Below are 22,940 nucleotides of genomic sequence, written 5' to 3' on the forward strand. Positions count from 1 at the left end.
TCATATTTGGGCTGGTGCATCCTGTTACTAGTCTCTCGCTCCTAGACAAGGTCCTGAACTGTTCTAAGCTTCAGCCTCTCTCCCATCGACGAAATGTAGCATCCCTCTGCCTGTTTTACAAGTACTTTAACGTTGAATACTCTGACGAACTGCAAGCACTTGTACCCCCTCGACGTAATTACCCTCGACAAACCCGGCAAGCAGCAAAATCCCACCCCTCCACGGTTGTGATCCCTAAATTTAAGAAAGCCTTCTACTCCAGTAGTTTCTTGCCCCTTGGAATTCCCTTCCGAGTTCTCTTTCCCCAACTGTACTGACATGCAGAAGTTCAAGTGTAGCATGAACCGACATATTGCTGTCCAACTCCCCACCTAGTACCCTAGTCGCTTATGTCCCTGATAGTAGCCCCCTACATCAAAGTGACAATGTGCCTTGTTTGGGGGATGATAATGTAATAAAAGAAAATCATTAAAAAACACAGAATTATACAGAATGGAGTTAGTGCATATTTAAAAATGTCCTCAATGTAACGTTCTTTGTTAAGAACAAGAAAAGATAGTCTATTGGCATTTTTAAAAATTAACATCTTTTGTTTCTAAAAAAATTAGACATCATACATTACATTATCATATAATGACAATTAAATATTAAATTTATTTTAATATTATCATAATAAATAGTTCAGAAATTTGGTAACAGGGCTTATGTCCACACTGTATATCGAAAGAAGACACTTTCAGTAGCTGTAGGCGGCAGCTAGACGAATTCCTCACGATTAAACGTTGATTACATTTACATGCAAATTAGATACAATCAGAACGTTGGAATTGAAGTGGATAATAAACTGGTCGAGAGAAATGGCGTATTTCTTGGTATTACAGAGATTAAGGGTGATTAAGCGGAGGGAGTACAGACCTACGAGTGAGAGGTACTTGGAAGAAGTAGGGAAGGATTTCTGATTTTAATTGTATTATCGGGGTGAGCGCGAACGCAGACCCCACACTTAGAAATAGCACGTCCGAGTCGTCCACTTTTGGGACGATCGCAAAGGTCAACCCAACCGCAGTGCAATGGATGGGCCTCGCTCTGGGGGAACGACCTTAATGATCACCGTTACCCCGACGTAAGGTAAGTATTATATTTAGCCCTTCGTCCCCGGCCTTTGCATTATCTACTGCCAAGGCCTCATTTGGGGTACGAGGAAGCTTAGGCACAAAGGCCAGTAAGGGGAAGTGGGGAAAAAAGGGGTCTTTTCTAGTTCTTAGCTAGACTTGCGTAAGATAGCAAGTACTTTATTATAAAACCTATACTAGAGTTTCTATCACGCACTGTTTCGCCTAACATTCTTACCCGGACCTACTTAAAATAACAGCTCCCCAGCTTACGGGATAGCAGGCGACATTCACGCTGTGACAAAAAGAAGAAAAACATATAACATTATATACAAAAAACTAAAAGGGAAAAATATATACAAACTAAAGAGTTTTAATTTTTTTTTTTTTAAGTAAGTATAATTTTTTTATGTGCCCACCACTGTTTTTATATCACACTTCTATACTAACCACCGACAAACACCAATAAAAAAGCTAAAATGCCTCCACATAATTCTCACCAATATCAGTATATCACAACATTTCATTCACGAATAACAACAATTCATAACAAATAATGTACTATTTAAACGTACAAATATTTTCACAAAACACCTCAATTCTTAACGGAACTTACATTTTACTATAATATTCAATGTCAAGGTCGTTTACATGTGAACAACATAAATTCATAATCTTTTCAATGAGAACGAATACAAACGAATGAAAACTTTTAGAATTCAAACCAAAGCACTAAACCAAAAACATATTTATGTAATTAAATCAGTTCATTAATTGGCGCTTGTACAGTTTAATAGAGACATAAAAAATAAAAATATTCAAAAAAAAAAAAACGAGTTATATTGTACGTACGCGTTATGGAATGAAGTTCTCCGAAAAAAAAGTAACTTAATTTGATCAAGTACTTTTTCTTACAGAGGAAATAAAATTTTATTGTAATCGATCTATCATCGCCATTTGACTATTAAGGGACACGAGGAGGGCAGGCTTTATACAAAGGACAAAATGAAAAAAAAGATAAAAAAAGAACAAAGAAATTCTGTGAAATAAGTATAAAAATATTTATGTAAATATTTTTCTGCTTATGTTTCAAAACAAAATAATTTTGTCAAAATTCAACAAACTTTAAGCGGTGATTGGAGTTATCTTCCCTTGACGGCCCCTTCTCCTAAGCAAAAAAAAAAAGATGGCCGTTACGTGATAGGTCACATTAAAATTTGATTTTCCTTGATAAAAAATATAATAATAACTGCTGGATCAAATCAAGTGATTTCTTTTTTCATGAAAACTTTAATCCATAACGAGTACATACAATATATTTTTTCAATATTTTTATTTTTTGATGTCTTGATTAAACTGTACAAGCACCTATTAATCATATCAAAGCATGGATGAAACAAAAATAAATTAAAAATTATGATCTAAAGAGTTATTTTCTCTTACATGAGCAGTAATTTTAAAAAAATGCCAATAGACGCTATATATATATTTTTTCATATGTTAATCTCATGGAATAATTTGCGTCGTCGTCGTCGGTCGTCGTCGTCGAGGTAATCGATAATACAACATAGTTCCTTGCTTTACTCTAACAATTATTTTAGGCAAACAACGCTGATAATTAATGTAAATGATATAAAATATACTTTTAAAAGTTATATTTGTGACGACAGAAGGAAAACAGGTCTAGTTTATCAATTTTAATGTAATTACGAAAAAAACAAAAAAAAACAAAACGCCAGTTATTTATTCTGCTAATTTGCTAACGATCTTTCAAAAACAAATAAAAGATAACCAAATTTTTATTTGTAATTATTTTATACACTAGAATCATGTATACAGACTTTTGTAAAAATAAATTTTATTCACTTTTATTTTTGAGAAAAAATATTTTTCTCAGTACGCCACACACAGTGTTATGTACACACACACACACACACACACACACACACACACACACACACACACACACTACACTTCCATCGTTAGTCGTTGATTGCATGTAAAACATCAGGTTTAAATCTGGAATTATAAGGTCATCGTAAAGTTAACGGAATCGAATCTGATAAAAATAAGTCGCAATTTTCATAATGTAATCAGGTAATTATTGTTTTGTTTCTTGTTGGTTCAAATCTAGTTTTTGTTATTTGATTGACTTCGCTATTTGTTCAATTCTTTCCTTTTTGAATTGTTTATGTGAAATATTCAGTTTTGCATTTTTTTTATATTTGGATTATTTGGATTACTGTTCTCATCTTGGATGTAAACAGTAGTTCGACTAATCCAAATCATAATGAAATGTTCAATCTTTTACACGAGGAACAAAATAATGATTACACCGTTTTACGATGAACATAAGTTCTTTGTTCTGAAGCAGTTGATTTTTTCTTCTTATAATAATTTCACGTTTAAAGCGTGTTTTTTGTCTGTTATTTTTTATTCTTTTATATTTTCATATATTTAATTGCTTAATGAATTGGACACACAAAACAAAATTTGTATCAATTTACTAAAGATTATATTAAGAAATCCTAACAAAAAAAAAACAAATTTTCTGCGTTGGACACAAAAGAAAAACGATTTTTTTTTTCGTATTAAATTCCTGGAATGGAAGGTAAGTTTATTTTTTTACTTTGAAAAATTATAATTCCACAACTTTAAAATAATCTTAAATAGGTACAATGCACTTATTGATCCGTGCTGAAATAATAACGTTATTATTTAAAAAGACATTCTTAACATTCAGAGGGGAGGGTGTTTTGTACCTATTCTATACTTTAACCTTACATTTAAATAAAAAAGTATATAAAACTTTAATTAAACTTAGAAATACGATTTTAAAAAATAACGCGGATCAGTAAGTGCACTAGCACTCTTTAATATCAAAATAAGTTTATTTTTTTTCACTTTACAAAAATATTATTCAACTTTAAAATAATCTTAAATATTAAAATAAGTTTATTTTTTATTACGATACAATATGAAAGTTAAGTTATATTTTTATGCTTTAAAAAAATCCCCATTCAATAACTTTTAAAATAATCTGCAACATTTTGTTTGCAATCTGCCTAAAAAAATATTGGTTCTTAAAATAATATCAAACATAAAAAAGGTTTAATTTTATTGCAATCCACTGACAATATTGATTTCGTGAATAAAAATGTGTTTATTAAAGTAAAATTTACGTGATTTCTGTGAAAATCCTAATGTTTACCATAAACAAAATAATTTGATTCGAAGTTGGTTGAATTGTTAAACAACTGACTGCAAAAACTGTTTTTTCGGCATTTAATATATATATATATATATATATATATATATATATATATATATATATATATATATATATATATATATAAATGTTTAGAGGTACAGAATTTGTATATAGTTTTAAATAAAATACTAGGCGGAAGTTTCTCGAGAGCTCTTTCGGCTATCATCTCGTCAGGAGTAAATCGATAGCAATCTAAATAATATTGTACCTATTTACTATGCCTCCCCACGGGACAGTTAGACACCAGGGTCGTTTTTTAACGTGGAGAAAAGGTAAATAATACAGTCATTAATAAGGTAAACAGGATAACCATTATTGATGAATATTTCCCTGATCTTATCGAGTTCAACATCTAATCTGTTAGGCGAACAATCTGTTGACCTTATTGATGACTATATTTTCAAAAAGGTTGCGGATTTTAAATCCCCTAAAACGTTTGGACCCTTGAAATGCCCGGTTTATTTGAAATTACCGTGGATTGGGGAGGGGAGTAATAGAATTTCCAAACAGATTCGAAGAAGTATTTATGAATGCTTCAATTCGGTGACCTTGCGTTTGGTATATACTACGAGACCTGCTTTTCCGTCTTTCCGCAAGGATAGTTTGCCTTACATCCAAAATAGTAATATTGTATATCAGTTTAGATGCCAGTGCGATGCTGGTTTTCCCGACTGCTGGAAAACCGCCTCTGTGGTACCAGTCTTCAAGAATTCTGGTGAAAGAACTGACCCACTAAATTATCGCCCCATTAGCCTCCTCCCGCTTTTCGCCAAAATATTTGAGTCCTTAGTTAATCAAGTCCTTGTCCAGCACCTAACAGCTGCTAAACTCCTGACTGACAAACAATTTGGATTCAGGCAAGCCCGTTCAACAGCAGATATCTTAACTGTAGTTTCTGAACGTATATACCGTTCATTGGATAAAACAGGGGAGGGTAGAGCGGTGGCCCTTGATATATCTAAGGCTTTTGACAGGGTATGGCACGATGGTCTTCTAAGGAAAATTAGATCATATGGAATCACTGGAAGAATTCATAACGTAATTAAATTCTTCTTAAGTAATAGAAAAATCAAAGTTGTCCTCGACGGACGTACATCCAAACAATATGACATAAATGCGGGAGTGCCTCAGGGGTCTATCCTTGGACCTCTATTGTTCCTGATATTCATAAACGACCTCCCTGATAATATTGTTTCGGAAATGGGTATATTTGCCGATGACACCACTCTCTATAACAGATATGAGGGGAAAACAAATGAACACATATCCAAGAAAATGGCAGAAACACTAGAGGATGAGCTCCAATCCGTAGTGGAATGGGGACAAAAATGGTTGGTCTCATTCAATGCTGCTAAGACTAAGCTTGTTTCCTTCAATAACTACAAGAAACCTTCTCTACCACCAATAGCAATGGCCAAGAACACATTGCCTGAAAGTACTTCTTTTAAACTCCTCGGCCTAACGTTTACAGGGAATATGAACTGGAATAGATACATTGAGAGCATTGCCAAGGCTGCTTCAAGGAAGGTTTGCTCCCTCTACCGTGCTAGAAAACTACTTACGCCTGCCAGTATCCTATACCTCTATAAGGCAACCATTCGCCCATGTATGGAGTACTGTTGTCACATCTGGGCTGGTGCATCTGCTGCTTGTCTCTCGCTCCTGGACAGGGTTCAAAAAAGAGTCGCCAACCTGATGGGTCCTGAACTGTCATCTAGGCTTCAACCTCTGTCTCATCGACGAGATGTTGCATCCCTCTGCCTGTTCTACAAATACTTTAATGGTGAATGCAAACACTTGTACCTCCCCGACGTAAGTACCCCCGACAAACCCGACAAGCTACTAAGTCTCATCCCTTTACAGTGGAGATCCCTAGGTGCAAGAAAGCCTTTTACTCCAATAGTTTCTTCCCCAGAACTGCGGGTCTTTGGAACTCCCTTCCGGGATTCTGCTTTCCCAACTGCAATGATATGCAGAAGTTCAAGTGTAATGTTAACAAACATCTTTCTACTCTTCTCCCTTCATAATGACCCCGCTAATTAATTCCCTAATAGTAGCCCCCTGCTTCAAAGTGGCACTGTGCCTTGTTTGGGGTGAAAATTGAAAAAAAAAAAAAAAAAAAAAATGTTGGGCGAACATCCTTGCACCTTTTGACTCGTATAAACCAGCATGTAACATCGAAGATCAGACAAGGGAGAATGGGGTTTAGTGGTCTCAATCCTTCTGCAGCCTTGGACTCTGCTATTGGCCAGCATTTGGTTGACAACCCGTGCTGTGCCGATAGATATAAAGTAGATTGGTTCGAGGTGCTACATAGAGCGGACTCCAAAAATCATTCAAAGATTTTGGAGGCCGTCTCTATTGCGGTGCGTCAACCTTCTTTGTGCCGGCAAAAAGAAACATCAAACGCATTGTTTCTCTTTGGGGAACTTTAAATTTTTTTCTCCCTCGTTGTACCATTATTTTTAATCGTTTTTAGACGTAAATAAATTTAATTAATGTCCCCGTACGTTGGCACATTTAATAAGTTCCCCAATAGAACTCTTTATTTTCGTTACAATATTATTTAGATTGCTATCGATTTACTCCTGACGAGATGATAGCCGAAAGAGCTCTCGAGAAACTTCCGCCTAGTATTTTATTTAAAATATATATATATGTGTGTGTGTGTGTATATATACATGTATATATATATATATATATATATATGTATATAGTAATTTATAAAAAATATATTACTAACTAGCTCTACCTACGTATTGAGCACTTTTGAAGTAAATACTTAAAGTTTACGCATAAATCTATACTTTCGTATATTAAATTTATGTGAATAAATGAAGTAGTTATATATGTATATATATATTTATGTATATATATGTGCATATGTGTGTGTATATATATATGTATATATGTATATATATTTATTTGTATATATGTGTATATATATTTATATATATATATATGTGTGTATATGTATGTATATGTATGTATATGTATATGTATGTATATGTATATATGTTGTATATATATATATGTATATGTATGTATATATATGTATATATGTTGTATGTATATATGTATATGTATGTATATATGTATATGTATCTATATGTGTATATATACATATATATATATATGTATATATACATATATATATGTATATATATATATATAAACATATGTATATATATATGTTATATACATATACATAATTTTATATAGATATACAGTTCTGGGGAAGAAACAATTAAAATAGAAGGCTTTCATACATCTTGTGATCTCTACTACAAAGGGATGGGATTTAACTGCTTATCGGATTTGTCACGGGTATTTTCATTAAGGGCGTGCAAGAGTTTGTAGAGGTATAGGATATTTTAAAGTGTAAGTAATTTTCTAGCAGGGTAGAGAGAGTCCACCTTCTTCGCAGCAGTCTTGGCAATGATCTCGATGTATCTATTCCAACTCATGTTTCCTTCCTTTGACAGAGTTAAAAGTAGACTTCGTAGCCTAGTGGGTGGTGCAATTTTCTCTTCCCTGCAACCTCTTTCTCATAGCCTCTCTCTGCTTTATAATTAGTTTCATGGTAAGTCCTCATCTTAGTTTCAGTCTATAACCCCGCTTGGCAAACTTTCACAAGATACACTCGTCTAGCTGAAAAAATTATCAATAATTTCCCCCACACTTTATCTGTGCCTAAACATAAACATATATTCCATGAACAAAGTTTCTTTCTTAGAATACAAACCTGTTGAACTCATCCATTTTCAACTTCAACCTAAACATATTCTTAATGATGCGTTTCCCTTAAGTAATCCAATTTACCAACAATTACGACGACAGTGTTACATTAACCACTGTATGCTTATTAACATCTATCCTCGAGTGGCATCTGGGCCCTAATAATGGTGACACTTTTCTAAAAAACATCATAAGTCAAACGTAGGTATCTAAAATTTCAAATGTAAAATTTTCACTGACTCTAAAAAATATAATAATTAATTATGATTTCTTAAACTTGAAAAAATATATTAATTATTGTGTAGAAACAATTAGTAAAATATAACAAATGTTACAAACTATTAAAAACTGTGATCGCAAATTTAAATCCAACATGTTTCAACATTTTGTAAGAACATATTCTGTGGAGATCATAAAATTCTATAAAGTTTCTTCCGTGAACAATTTGTGCTTTAGTTCTAATTAAATAACTTTATACCTATTAAGTCTGCACTTTATAAACCACACACAAAAGTGATAATGCCAGCACAGAAATGTTAGGTAAGCCTATCTAATCCAATGCTCACCACACAATGAAGTACAACCGCACAATATATATATATTGTCTGATTATTATGTGAAGATGAATTAGTATTGATACAACACAATATATATATTGTCTTATTATTATGTGAAGATGAATTAGTATTGATACAACACATAATATATATTGTCTGATTATTATGTGAAGATGAATTAGTATTGATACAACACATAATATATATTGTCTTATTATTATGTGAATATGAATTAGTATTGATACAACACATAATATATATTGTCTGATTATTATGTGAAGATGAATTAGTATTGATACAACACATAATATATATTGTCTAATTATTATGTAAAGATGAATTAGTATTGATACAACACAAACATTTTAAAGGCCAATCGATTTTGCAGGTGAGTTGTTACACACTCCTTACACATAATACAATTTAATGTCCGGGTAAAGTTTGCTATACAAACAGTAAACATGATATTTAATGACAATATAGATACTATGGGTAAGTTGAATTAGCATATCTTTCAATATAGCACTTAAAACATTCGATGTTAAAGGGAGAAACACTTTAAAGTCGTTAACAAATGATAATCATATAAAAAAAAATATTTATTTCAATACGAAACTCACTAATAATGAAAATCATATGAAATAATATTTAATTCAATAAAAGACTCAATAGTAATGATAATCATATGTAATAATATTTAATTCAATAAAAACTCAAAGATAATGATAAGCATATGAAATCATGTTGAATTCAATAAAAAATCAATAATAATGAAAATAATGTGAAATCATATTCAATTAAAAAAAAACTCAATAATAATGATAATCATATGAGATCATATTTAATTCAATAAAAAACTCCGTAATAATGATAATCATAGGAAATAATATTTAATTAAATAAATAACTTAATAATTATGATAATCATATGAAATAATATTTAATTCAATAAAAAACTCAATAATAATGATAATCATATGAAATTATATTTAATTCAATAAAATCTCAATAATAATGATAATCATATGAAATAATATTTAATTCAATAAAAAACTCAAAACTCATGATAATCACATGAAACATTTTATTCAATAAAAACTCAATAATAATGATAATCATATGAAATAATATTTAATTCAATAAAAACTCAGTAAAAATGATAATCGTATGAAATAATATTTAATTAAATAAAAACTCAATACTAATGATAATCATATGAAATAATATTTAATTCAATAAAAAACTCAATAATAATGATAATCAAATTATATAATATATAATTCAATAAAAAATCAATAATAATGATCATATGACATAATATTCAATTCTTTAAAAAACTCAATAATGATGATAATATGAAATCATATTTAATGCAATAAAAAAACACCATAATAATGATAGTCATAGGAAATCATATTCAATTCAATAAAAAACACAATAATACTGATAATCATATGAAATCATATGAAAAAAATATTTAATTAATTAAAAACTCAATAATAATCATAATATGAAATAATATTTAATTAAATGAAAACCTCAATAATAATGATAATCATATGAAATAATATTTAATTCAATAAAAACTCAATAATAATGATAATCATATGAAATGATATTTTATTCAACAAAAAATCAATAATACTGATAAGTGTTTGATCGTTTGACTTGTTGATCTAGTGTTAATTAATTCACTGTTCAGGTAATTTGTTATAATACATCATCATATTCCAGTACCTTTCACTTCAAAGCTGTAGACGTGCAGCTCTACTCTGTCCGTTTTCATTGCCTATACCAATTCACTATAAAATCTCTTAAAACTATATTCCTTAAAAATAGGAAACAGAATTAACTTTTCAAATATAAATCCATTTTTCTAGATTTATTATTAAATGTGCTGATCTTACATGTGATTAACTTTTTAAAAATATGTTAAGCTGAATTAGAGATGAACAGATATTTTTCTTCATTGGTTTGGAACAATAGGATTGACACATTGAGAAATACACGAGAAGAAATAGAAAATGTAATTGTCCCAAGCAAGGAAAATATTAATCTATATGTGGTAGTTGTATTGTTATAAAATGTTTAGTTAAAAATCAAAATGATATAGGTTTAATTTTTTGTATGTTAATAATAATTTCAATAATTTGTCTTACTAATATTTTAATATAAAACATTAAACTCGCTTATAAGTTAAACGTCTATGATTACAAATAATTTTAACGTTTAGATGAATTAAGAATGAACAAATATTTTAAAATAAAATATTCCAACGCCAATTTTCACTATTTTCGTCTTAAACAGTAGAAGCCTTACAAGCATAAACGAAGGAGAATTGTTGGATTTTGATGTTTATCTGATTGGTTGGGAGTAAGTATGTTGGTGAAGAGCATATACTTGAGACTTGGTAGTTGCACGAAGCCATATTTGGCAACAATAAACAATACATATGGTAATCTTAGCTTTGTAAACGTATAGGATACTATTTTGTAATTTTCTAGCAAGGTTTAAGCAGGTTTTGTAATATCCTTACTATGTTAATTGTGTATTAAATAATTATTAAATAACAATTTTGTTTTAACCAATAGTTAAAAATTAAATATTAACTTTACATAAAGATTAAATATTAACTCGCTGATGAGTTAATCACATGTAGTAACAACAATTTCTATGTTCAAATGAATTAGCAATAAATGGATATCCTTAAACAATCCATAAATTTTAATAATATGCTTTAAATTTGAGAAATATATACGGAAAACAAGTAAAACTAATAAAAAATAAATGTACAGATTTTACTGTAGATTTTTTTTCCAACCGAATTAGTTTCGTTTTTTTGCATTAAATAAGTCTCTTTTAACAAAGTGTTGAGAGTTTTATTGAATTTACATATTCCTATATCAAGTATCCCTATATACACTATATGCATTTGCTTTAGATGAACCTAGATATATTTCTCTCATTATAACAATGACAAATATTACATCAAGATTGTCACACACGCACGCACGCACGCATGTACACATTTTCCTTAAAACAAAATACGTTTATAATGTATATATTCAATAAGCTTAATATAAAAAATATATATAGATTTTACTGTAGGTTTCCCAACCGAATTAGTTACATTTATGGCAATTAATTAAGTCTCTTTAAATCAATTGTCGATTGTTTTGATAAATTTACTGATATTCGTGCATGTGCTTTAGTAAAGCAAAAAACTCTGATGAACGTCGATATATTTCTCTCATAACAATCGTAAATATTACATGACCATTTTCACGTTGTATATAATGTATATATTCAATAAACATATCTTAAAATTGCAACGGTTTATTTCTCTCATAACAATCGTAAATATTACATGACCATTTTCACGTTGTATATAATGTATATATTCAATAAACATATCTTAAAATTGCAACGGTTTATTTCTCTCATAACAATCGTAAATATTACATGACCATGTTCACGTTGTATATAATGTATATATTCAATAAACATATCTTAAAATTGCAACGGTTTATTTCTCTCATAACAATGGTAAATATTACATGACCATTTTCACGTTGTATATAATGTATATATTCAATAAACATATCTTAAAATTGCAACGGTTTATTTCTCTCATAACAATCGTAAATATTACATGACCATTTTCACGTTGTATATAATGTATATATTCAATAAACATATCTTAAAATTGCAACGGTTTATTTCTCTCATAACAATCGTAAATATTACATGACCATTTTCACGTTGTATATAATGTATACAATAAACATATCTTAAAATTGCAACGGTTTATTTCTCTCATAACAATCGTAAATATTACATGACGATTTTCACGTTGTATATAATGTATATATTCAATAAACATATCTTAAAATTGCAACGGTTTATTTCTCTCATAACAATCGTAAATATTACATGACCATTTTCACGTTGTATATAATGTATATATTCAATAAACATATCTTAAAATTGCAACGGTTTATTTCTCTCATAACAATCGTAAATATTACATGACCATTTTCACGTTGTATATAATGTATATATTCAATAAACATATCTTAAAATTGCAACGGTTTATTTCTCTCATAACAATGGTAAATATTACATGACCATTTTCACGTTGTATATAATGTATATATTCAATAAACATATCTTAAAATTGCAACGGTTTATTTCTCTCATAACAATCGTAAATATTACATGACCATTTTCACGTTGTATATAATGTATATATTCAATAAACATATCTTAAAATTGCAACGGTTTATTTCTCTCATAACAATCGTAAATATTACATGACCATGTTCACGTTGTATATAATGTATATATTCAATAAACATATCTTAAAATTGCAACGGTTTATTTCTCTCATAACAATGGTAAATATTACATGACCATTTTCACGTTGTATATAATGTATATATTCAATAAACATATCTTAAAATTGCAACGGTTTATTTCTCTCATAACAATCGTAAATATTACATGACCATTTTCACGTTGTATATAATGTATATATTCAATAAACATATCTTAAAATTGCAACGGTTTATTTCTCTCATAACAATGGTAAATATTACATGACCATTTTCACGTTGTATATAATGTATATATTCAATAAACATATCTTAAAATTGCAACGGTTTATTTCTTTCATAACAATCGTAAATATTACATGACCATTTTCACGTTGTATATAATGTATATATTCAATAAACATATCTTAAAATTGCAACGGTTTATTAAACTCATAACAATCGTAAATATTACATGACCATTTTCACGTTGTATATAATGTATATATTCAATAAACATATCTTAAAATTGCAACGGTTTATTTCTCTCATAACAATCGTAAATATTACATGACCATTTTCACGTTGTATATAATGTATATATTCAATAAACATATCTTAAAATTGCAACGGTTTATTTCTCTCATAACAATCGTAAATATTACATGACCATTTTCACGTTGTATATAATGTATATATTCAATAAACATATCTTAAAATTGCAACGGTTTATTAAACTCATAACAATCGTAAATATTACATGACCATTTTCACGTTGTATATAATGTATATATTCAATAAACATATCTTAAAATTGCAACGGTTTATTTCTCTCATAACAATCGTAAATATTACATGACCATTTTCACGTTGTATATAATGTATATATTCAATAAACATATCTTAAAATTGCAACGGTTTATTTCTCTCATAACAATCGTAAATATTACATGACGATTTTCACGTGGTACATAATGTATATATTCAACAAAGATATCTTAAAATTGCAACGGTTTATTTCTCTCATAACAATCGTAAATATTACATGACCATTTTCACGTTGTATATAATGTATATATTCAATAAACATATCTTAAAATTGCAACGGTTTATTTCTCTCATAACAATCGTAAATATTACATGACCATTTTCACGTTGTATATAATGTATATATTCAATAAACATATCTTAAAATTGCAACGGTTTATTAAACTCATAACAATCGTAAATATTACATGACCATTTTCACGTTGTATATAATGTATATATTCAATAAACATATCTTAAAATTGCAACGGTTTATTTCTCTCATAACAATCGTAAATATTACATGACCATTTTCACGTTGTATATAATGTATATATTCAATAAACATATCTTAAAATTGCAACGGTTTATTTCTCTCATAACAATCGTAAATATTACATGACGATTTTCACGTTGTACATAATGTATATATTCAACAAAGATATCTTAAAATTGCAACGGTTTATTTCTCTCATAACAATCGTAAATATTACATGACCATTTTCACGTTGTATATAATGTATATATTCAATAAACATATCTTAAAATTGCAACGGTTTATTAAACTCATAACAATCGTAAATATTACATGACCATTTTCACGTTGTATATAATGTATATATTCAATAAACATATCTTAAAATTGAAACGGTTTATTTCTCTCATAACAATCGTAAATATTACATGACCATTTTCACGTTGTATATAATGTATATATTCAATAAACATATCTAAAATAAAAATGTTCACGTTTATAATCTATTTATTTAATAAACATATATTAAAATTGCAACGGTTTATTAAACTCAATAAAAATGATTTACATTTACAGAGCATATGTAACTTTATTAAACATTGAATTCACATACATATTGTTTTAATTACTGCGTCTTACACGTGTTTCATTGCATAAACCATAAAAATAATAAGACTTTTCATTCATCAAAGAAGAAAATGTTCATTTTTTTCTTGGTTCAAAAATGAAACGTAATTTTAAAACGAATTAAAAAGGTTTAAAAGATATAAATATCCAAATCAAGTAAAAAAAAAAGTTAAGGAAAAGTAATTTTAAAACCAATTAAAAAGGTTTAAAAGACAGTAAAATATCTACTGGTTATAGATGCAACATTAATATGCAGAACAAAGAAGTTGTTCGTAGACCATGAGTTGAATAGGCTAATTTTACAGGTAATATTTAAATTCATATTAAGCATTTTTTAGCTCAAAAGGGGAGCCCTACACCACGATCAGGAAAGGGTTATAATGGCTGCTCAAGACCAGGTATTGATGAGCAATGCATTCAAGAAAATGGCAAGTATCAGTAATGACAACAAATGCAGGTTCTGTGTGAGTCAGCATTAATATGCAGAAGAAAGAGAGAAGATTAGTTCGTAGACGATGAGTTGAATAGTTGAATTTCACAGGCCATATTTAAATTCATACTAAGCTTTCAACATTAATACATTTTAATAACTTATACTATGAGAAGGTGAAAATAGTTAGGATACAAATCATTAAAAAAATAAAAAAAATATATATACGAATAAGTAAAATATGCTAAAAAATTCGATGAAATGATTCGTTGAATGCTAGTAACAATTTCTTGAATTTAAAAAAATTAAGAAATTATTTTTATAAAAATTAACATAACTACTAAGAATATATACGATAATAAGAATATAATGTATATGGTATACAAATATGTATTACCAGACGTCAATTAAAAAAATGAAATTCTGATAATCGATTATTACAATTGCTGATATCATTTGTATAATAAAATATGGGAATGATAATAATGCATTCAAAAGTGTTGGATGAAAAAATTTGTTGAATGAAAAACTGTTGATATCTAAAAATAAAAGTAAAAAATAAGAACCTAATTCTTTTGCATTAAATTCGCTATTGTTAATATTAATAAATATGTAATGTTAGGAAAATATCCAGTGTGATAGCAAACACATTATAAATAAGCGGCTATCTTTCCATACATATGACTTCAAACGAAAGCTATTTTAAAAGACCATATTAGTATGCATTGCTAAGTAACTAGATTATATATTGATTTGTATTATTAACTTTAATTGCCTGAGTATTTTAATTAACGTTCCTGTAATATAAACTTATTATATTTCTATTGTTATAAATATATTTTTATTATTATCAGTAGCAACTATGGTAATTGTATGTTTATTGTTCCTACAAATTATTACTATATTGATTATTTTACTTTATTAGTTACATAATCCCTTTTTCTATTAAAAATACAATGAATAATATTAAACATGATTAGTATTTTACATCTAAACAATATGTAAATTAAGTGTTTATTTCTGTGATTTTTAAATGTTTTATAAAGTTATGTTTCTTGTTTTGTTGACACGATAAAAATAAACAATGATATTAAAATATTGAATTTCATTTATTTTTTATTTGCAGATGTTCCTGCTTGAATGTTTTTACTGAATATTAAGGATCGTCTTCCTCCTTAAACAGTATTGTATACACAATTATTTCCTTACGTGGCAGACGACAAAAAACGTCTGCACACAACTTTATTAGACATATATTTGTGAAGAGTTATTTTATCTGGATTGTTCAGCAAATAGTGATAAGAACATCGCACATATTTCAATTTGTGAAATTTTCGTTTAATGTTTTTATAAATCATAAGATATCGAATTTAAAATTTCATACAAATCTGCTAATTTAGAAAAGAGAATATTTTACTCTACAAAATATCCCGTATCAAATAAATGAAAAGTGATACACAATTACAAATCTTTTAGCATAAAATCTTGCATCAACAACTCATAAATCATAAATCATAAGATATCGATTTTAACATTTAAGAAAAATCTGTTAATTTACAAAAGAGAATATTTTAACTTTTACAAAACGAAATATCTCTTATCAAACAAAGTAAGTGATACAAATTGAAATTTCTTTAGCATAAAATCTAACTCCAGATTAAAATTTGTTTATAACTTGGTAGTGATAATCTTGCTCAAGGAGCAATTTAGTTTAAATATGAATAAACATATGAAGGAAAAGCCACATTCTTGTGAAGTGTGTGGATATTCTTTTTCTAAAAAATCAAAATTAGTGAGACATATGAGAACTCACACTGGGGAAAAGCCACATTCTTGTGAAGTATGTGGATATTCGTTTACTGAAAAATCAAATTTATTGACACATATGAGAACTCACACCGGAGAAAAGCCACATTCATGCACAGTGTGTGGATATTCTTTTACTGACAAATCAACATTAGTGAGACATATGAAAACTCACACTGGGGAAAAGCCACATTCTTGTAAAGTGTGTGGATATTCTTTTACTGAAAAATCAACATTAGTGAGACATATGAAAACTCACACTGGGGAAAAGCCATATTCTTGTGAAGTGTGTGCATATTCTTTTACTGAAAAATCAACATTAGTGAGACATATGAGAACTCACACTGGGGAAAAGCCACATTCATGTAGAGTGTGTGGATATTCTTTTACTGAAAAATCAAAATTAGTAAGACATATGAAAACTCACACTGGGGAAAAGCCATATTCTTGTGAAGTGTGTGCATATTCTTTTACTGACAAATCAAAATTAATGAGTCATATGAGAACTCACACTGGGGAAAAGCCACATTCTTGTAAAGTATGTGGATATTCTTTTACTGAAAAATCAAATTTAGTAAGACATATGAGAACTCACACTGGAGAAAAGCCACATTCATGTAGAGTGTGTGGATATTCTTTTACTGTAAAATCAACATTAGTGAGACATATGAGAACTCACACTGGGGAAAAGCCACATTCTTGTGAAGTATGTGGATATTCTTTTACTGAAAAATCAACATTAGTTACACATATGAGAACTCACACTGGAGAAAAACCACATACTTGTGAAGTGTGTGGATATTCTTTTACTGAAAAATCAACATTAGTTACGCATATGAGAACACACACTGGGGAAAAGCCACATTCTTGTGAAGTGTGTGGATATTCTTTTACTAAAAAATCAACATTAGTTACACATATGAGAACTCACACTGGGGAAAAACCACATTCTTGTGAAGTGTGTGGATATTCTTTTCCTAGAAAATCAGCATTAGTTACACATATGAGAACTCACACTGGTGAAAAGCCACATTCTTGTGAAGTTTGTGGGTATTCTTGTTCTCAAAAATCAAATTTAGTGAGTCATATGAGAACTCATACTGCGGAGAACTGAATGCATACTAGACAGAAATCTCGGGTTTCAGTCTCTTGGTGTATGGGTTTACCAGGAACTCTGGTATGAAGATACTTTCAATTTCATGTAAACACTGATGATATATTAAAATTTAAATAAAAATGGAAAATAAAACTAAATCAACAAACTGGCAGGACGTCGTCCAGAATAAAATGATCCCCTCAGCATTGCTAGGTACTGGGTTATATGAGAGAAAATAACGGCGCACCTTTTCCTAGTGATGTTTCCACAAGTAACAACACTAAGCTGGACACTCCACCAGACAAGTCAAATTCTAGTCCTGAAATCCGGCAAGAGAAAACATAGACTACTAGGAAAAGACACTATAACCAAGTAAAGTTGTCTATTGAGGAGACGAAAATTTTTTTTCGCTATTTTGAATATTCAAGGAATGAAAAATAGGGGAGGAAAAAAAAACACTATTTGAAGCTCAATTAAAATCTTACAAATGAAAAACAGCACTAAGTACAACTAAGAACTTATTTTCAATTGTATCTAAAATACATAAATATCTCCCAAAAGACGTTTGAGAGTCAATTAAGAAGAAAGCTTTTAGTGAAGCAGCGATTGATTTTACAACATCTAGCACTGCTGAATTTGCCCAAAGTTGTAAGCAATGGCAAAAGATTTTAAAGTCCCAATCAAGAAGAGGATTTAGTCGGAAAAGTTAACATGTCAGAAGTCTAATTCTTGGAGGAACAATGTCTTTCCTGTTTAGCAAATGTTCCAGCTAAAAAAATATCCATGAAATGGCTAAAAACGTCATTTGTCAAATCAGCAATCCCCTCCCTATAGCATGATGTGCCAAACCAAACAAGAAGACACTACAACATATTCTCACCTGACACCGCTACCTTAGTCCAAGTTTTACATGCCTACCAAAAGCAACCCGTTAATATATCCGATGTGTCACTCCATCAAATAATGAAACATCTCCCCAGGGATCATTCCCAACAGACACAAAACAATTTAAATATGGGCAGACATGCTAACAGTATGGTACACTTGAAGATGTAACACTGTACGCGAACCAGTTGGAACTAGAGAAAGAGCTTGCCAACAGGATAGAAATAGCACGAAATATGGCTGTTGAAGATCGGCCCAGATTGGTAAAAATTATTATGAATAATTCCTTCAAGGTGCTTGTTTCAAAAGTCAACGATGCCCTCGAAAGAATCACTCCAATTAATGCACCGCTGAGTGAAATAAATCATACAATATACGGGCAGCTTGGTTTATTCAGTTAAAACTTACCCCAACAGCAAGAGAGTAAAAGAGGAAACATGAAGACTAAATCATATAAACCCTATGCAAAAAACTAAAAAAGAAGGTGAATAAGTTGAAAACTTACTATTCCCTCCAAAACCCAGCACAGCTAAGAGCAAAGATGGCAGAACATCAGGCTGAAAGAAAAGCCTTAGTTGCACAAATAAAAAATAAAACCAAAAACTTTGAAGCAAAAAGGATAAACTTTTTGCAACAAACCTAAGAATGGTCTACAGGAGCCTCGTTAAAGAAGAAATAAAGGTGAGCTCCCTACCAACACAAGAAGAAGTTGAAAACTTCTGGAAGCCACCCTATGAGGACACTAAAGTACATAAAGAAAACAATTGAATAAATACCACCAAAGAGGAGAACAAGGAGAAAAAAGATGCCAGCTCTAAAAATTACCAAGGAAGCTGTCTGCAGGAAGGTAGCTCAATGCAGTAATTTCAAAACATCAGGAGTAGACCACATACTACATTTCTCGCTGAAAAAACTGAGCGCACTTCATCATCACTATGCCAAGGCATTCAATAGAATCCTCAGTGGAGATGAAGAGCCGCCTGAGTGTCTTTCTGTAGGCAGTACATCACTTATTCCCAAAAATGAGGACCCCCCATGGCTACGAAATATCGACCAATCCACTGCCTCACAACAACCTACAAGCTCCTAACAGGGATAATCGCTGATACAACATAAAACTAGGCACAAAAGATCAACTCCTTGTACACAGGACAATATTAGAGGAGTGCAGATGAAGACAAAGAAATATGTCAATGGCCTGGATTGATTATAAACAAAAACTTTGACAGTATATACTTCATTTCTGGATACTTCGCTGTTTGGAGCTGCACAATGTGCACACTGATATTAAATCATTGGTTCTAAAACAAATGCCCAGATTATGCACATCAACTACGCTTCAGCACATTGAAGGAAGGACACAGACCCCCAAACATAAAGATTAAGCCAGGAATATTCCAGGGAGACAGCCTCTTGGTGCTACTTTTCTGCCTCACAATATATCCACTAAGTAAGCTACTTAAACGATCCAATACTGAATACAATCTCAGCATGGGCAGAAAGAAGGAGCGAAATAAAAGAGTAAACCATCTACAGTTTATGGACGACTTGAAACTCTATGCGGAATCCGAGACACAACTTGTCTCTCAGACAGACATTGTAAAAAATTATACAGAGGACATCTGCATGGAGCCTAGATTCGACAAATGCGCTAAGTGCACCATAAAGAAAGGAAGAAAGACAGCATCAGAACATCTTAATCTTGACAATGGTTCTATTGAAGGCATTGAAGAAGATGCTGTCTATAAATGCATGGGAGTGGTGAATGAGACACTTGAACATGGAAAGGTGAAAGAAAAAGTGCAGGGAGAATACTTCAAGCCACTTAAAATTTCTTTCATCAGAACTATCACCAAAAGACAAAATTACTGCCATGAATCAATTGGCAATACCCGTTGTCTCTTATGGATTTGGCATAATCAATTGGCCACAGAACTGCATCAATAACCTTGACGTAAAAACTCAGAAAAATTCTGGCCCTACATAAAGCCATTTACATACATCAGTGCATGGGCAGGCTGTACTTACCACGGAAAGATGACGGTTTAGGCCTCACTGAAATTAACTATGCATACCAAGCTTCAATGGAAGGCATAGGGCAATATATCAAATATTCTTCTGACCCAAAAATAAAAATGGTGAAACAATCCCTGGAAAACCAAGCTGTAAGGAAATACAGATAGCAGCCATAAAGGGACCTGTGTCTATTCTTAAAAGAACCCTCGGATATAAATTTAAACTGTAATAGAATCAAGTGTTAACTCCAGGAAGGAGCCCCTTGATCTCTTCAATCTAACAAAAGTAAAATAAAAAAAGGAAAAAGCCACATTCATGTAAAGTGTTGATATTCTTGTTCTATAAAATCATCCGATGAGAACTCACGTTGTAGCAAAGGCACACACTTGTCAAGTGTATGGATTGTTTTGAAAAGTCACATTGGTAGAGTGTGTGTATTCTTGTTCTGTAAATTCAGATATAATAAAACATGTGAAGTGCGTGGATATTCTTGTTCTAATAAATTAACGTTAGTGGCACAATTGAGAACTAACATTAGGGAAAGGCCACATTCTTGTCAACTGTTTGGATCTTACTGTTTCAAAAATCACAGTTAATTATATATGTGCGAACTCACACTTGGAGAACTTGAATGTCTACTAGACACTGTCCTCGAGTGTCTAAGGCCTCTCTGTACATGGGTTTGTCAGAACAATCTGGCATCAGGATACTTTTTCCATAGAATAAACTCTGACCAAATATTCAAAATCACATAGTATTCGCAACCCAGATAAGATCTCAGTACGGCTAACCCACATTTGCTTTTCCGAGGAATGGTGCACCTTCTCCAAGTGATATTACGTCAAGTAATAGCACGACGCTGGATAATCCACCAGACTAGATAAATTCTTGTCCTGGAATTCAGTAAAACCAAGAGACCAACATGAAAAATATACTACAACGTATAAAAATGGTTAATTGGGAGAGGAAAATTATGTTCTCAATTTCTTTACTAAGTGCTTGAGAGATAAAGAAATTTAATGGAACATTCGAATATCTATGTATCTCATATAGACTTCAAGTATTAGACCTAGGTTGTGGGCCCCTTGATTTCTGAGAACTTCGACTGAAGTAAAATAAAACAAAAAAGGGAAGAGCCACATTCTTGTGAAATGTTTTGACATTCTTTTTTAAAAATCAAAATTACTAAGACAAATTGTTAGAGTTTGATATTCTTGTGTAAAATATGATTTAGTGGCAAATATGAGAACTCACACTTCGGAAAAGCCACATGTTCTAAAAATCATATATGGTGAAACATATGAGGACTTACACTGGGGGAAAACTGAGCTATAAACTTGCCATAGTTATATGGGATAAAAAGGAAAATAAAGCGACCTTAGTAGAAGTCAGAGTCCCTAAATGTGCTGGGTAAAATAGATTTGAGAGGAAAAAGATTATGAAATATCAGGGTCCCATGTATGACAAAAACTGGAATCTTACGAAGATTTCTATCATCTCAGTAATTATAGGAGGAAGTCAGACATTGTAATATGGAACAAGCCTGAAAGAACTGCACTCGTTATCGATGCCGCAGTCTCAAATGACTTTGGCCTTAATATAATATGAAAATTAAAAATGATCTGAAAACGATACGGATTCTGAAAAAATATTTTTTTACCGGTTGTGATACGAGCAACTGACTTAATAAAAACGAATCCTCACTCGTAATTAGAAGCAATCGCTGGTGGATCGAGCGTTAACAAAATACAGATTGCGGAATGTTTTAAAACTTATTGAAGTAGAATAAAAAAAAATAAACGAAAACA

At 30.5% G+C, this 22,940-nt stretch overlaps 1 non-coding gene across 1 annotated transcript; it reads right to left on the bottom strand.

The window, feature by feature from the left end:
* Positions 1-973: 973 nt before the first annotated feature.
* On the bottom strand, positions 974-1,136 carry LOC145271521 (U1 spliceosomal RNA). Its single transcript, XR_013865932.1, has one exon. It is a non-coding gene; the product is annotated as a U1 spliceosomal RNA (small nuclear RNA).
* Between the last annotated feature and the right edge of the window lie 21,804 nt (positions 1,137-22,940).

The sequence above is a fragment of the Euprymna scolopes genome, chromosome 46, assembly GCF_053919585.1.
Source record: "Euprymna scolopes isolate OS-2025 chromosome 46, ASM5391958v1, whole genome shotgun sequence".
Lineage (NCBI taxonomy): Eukaryota > Metazoa > Mollusca > Cephalopoda > Sepiida > Sepiolidae > Euprymna > Euprymna scolopes.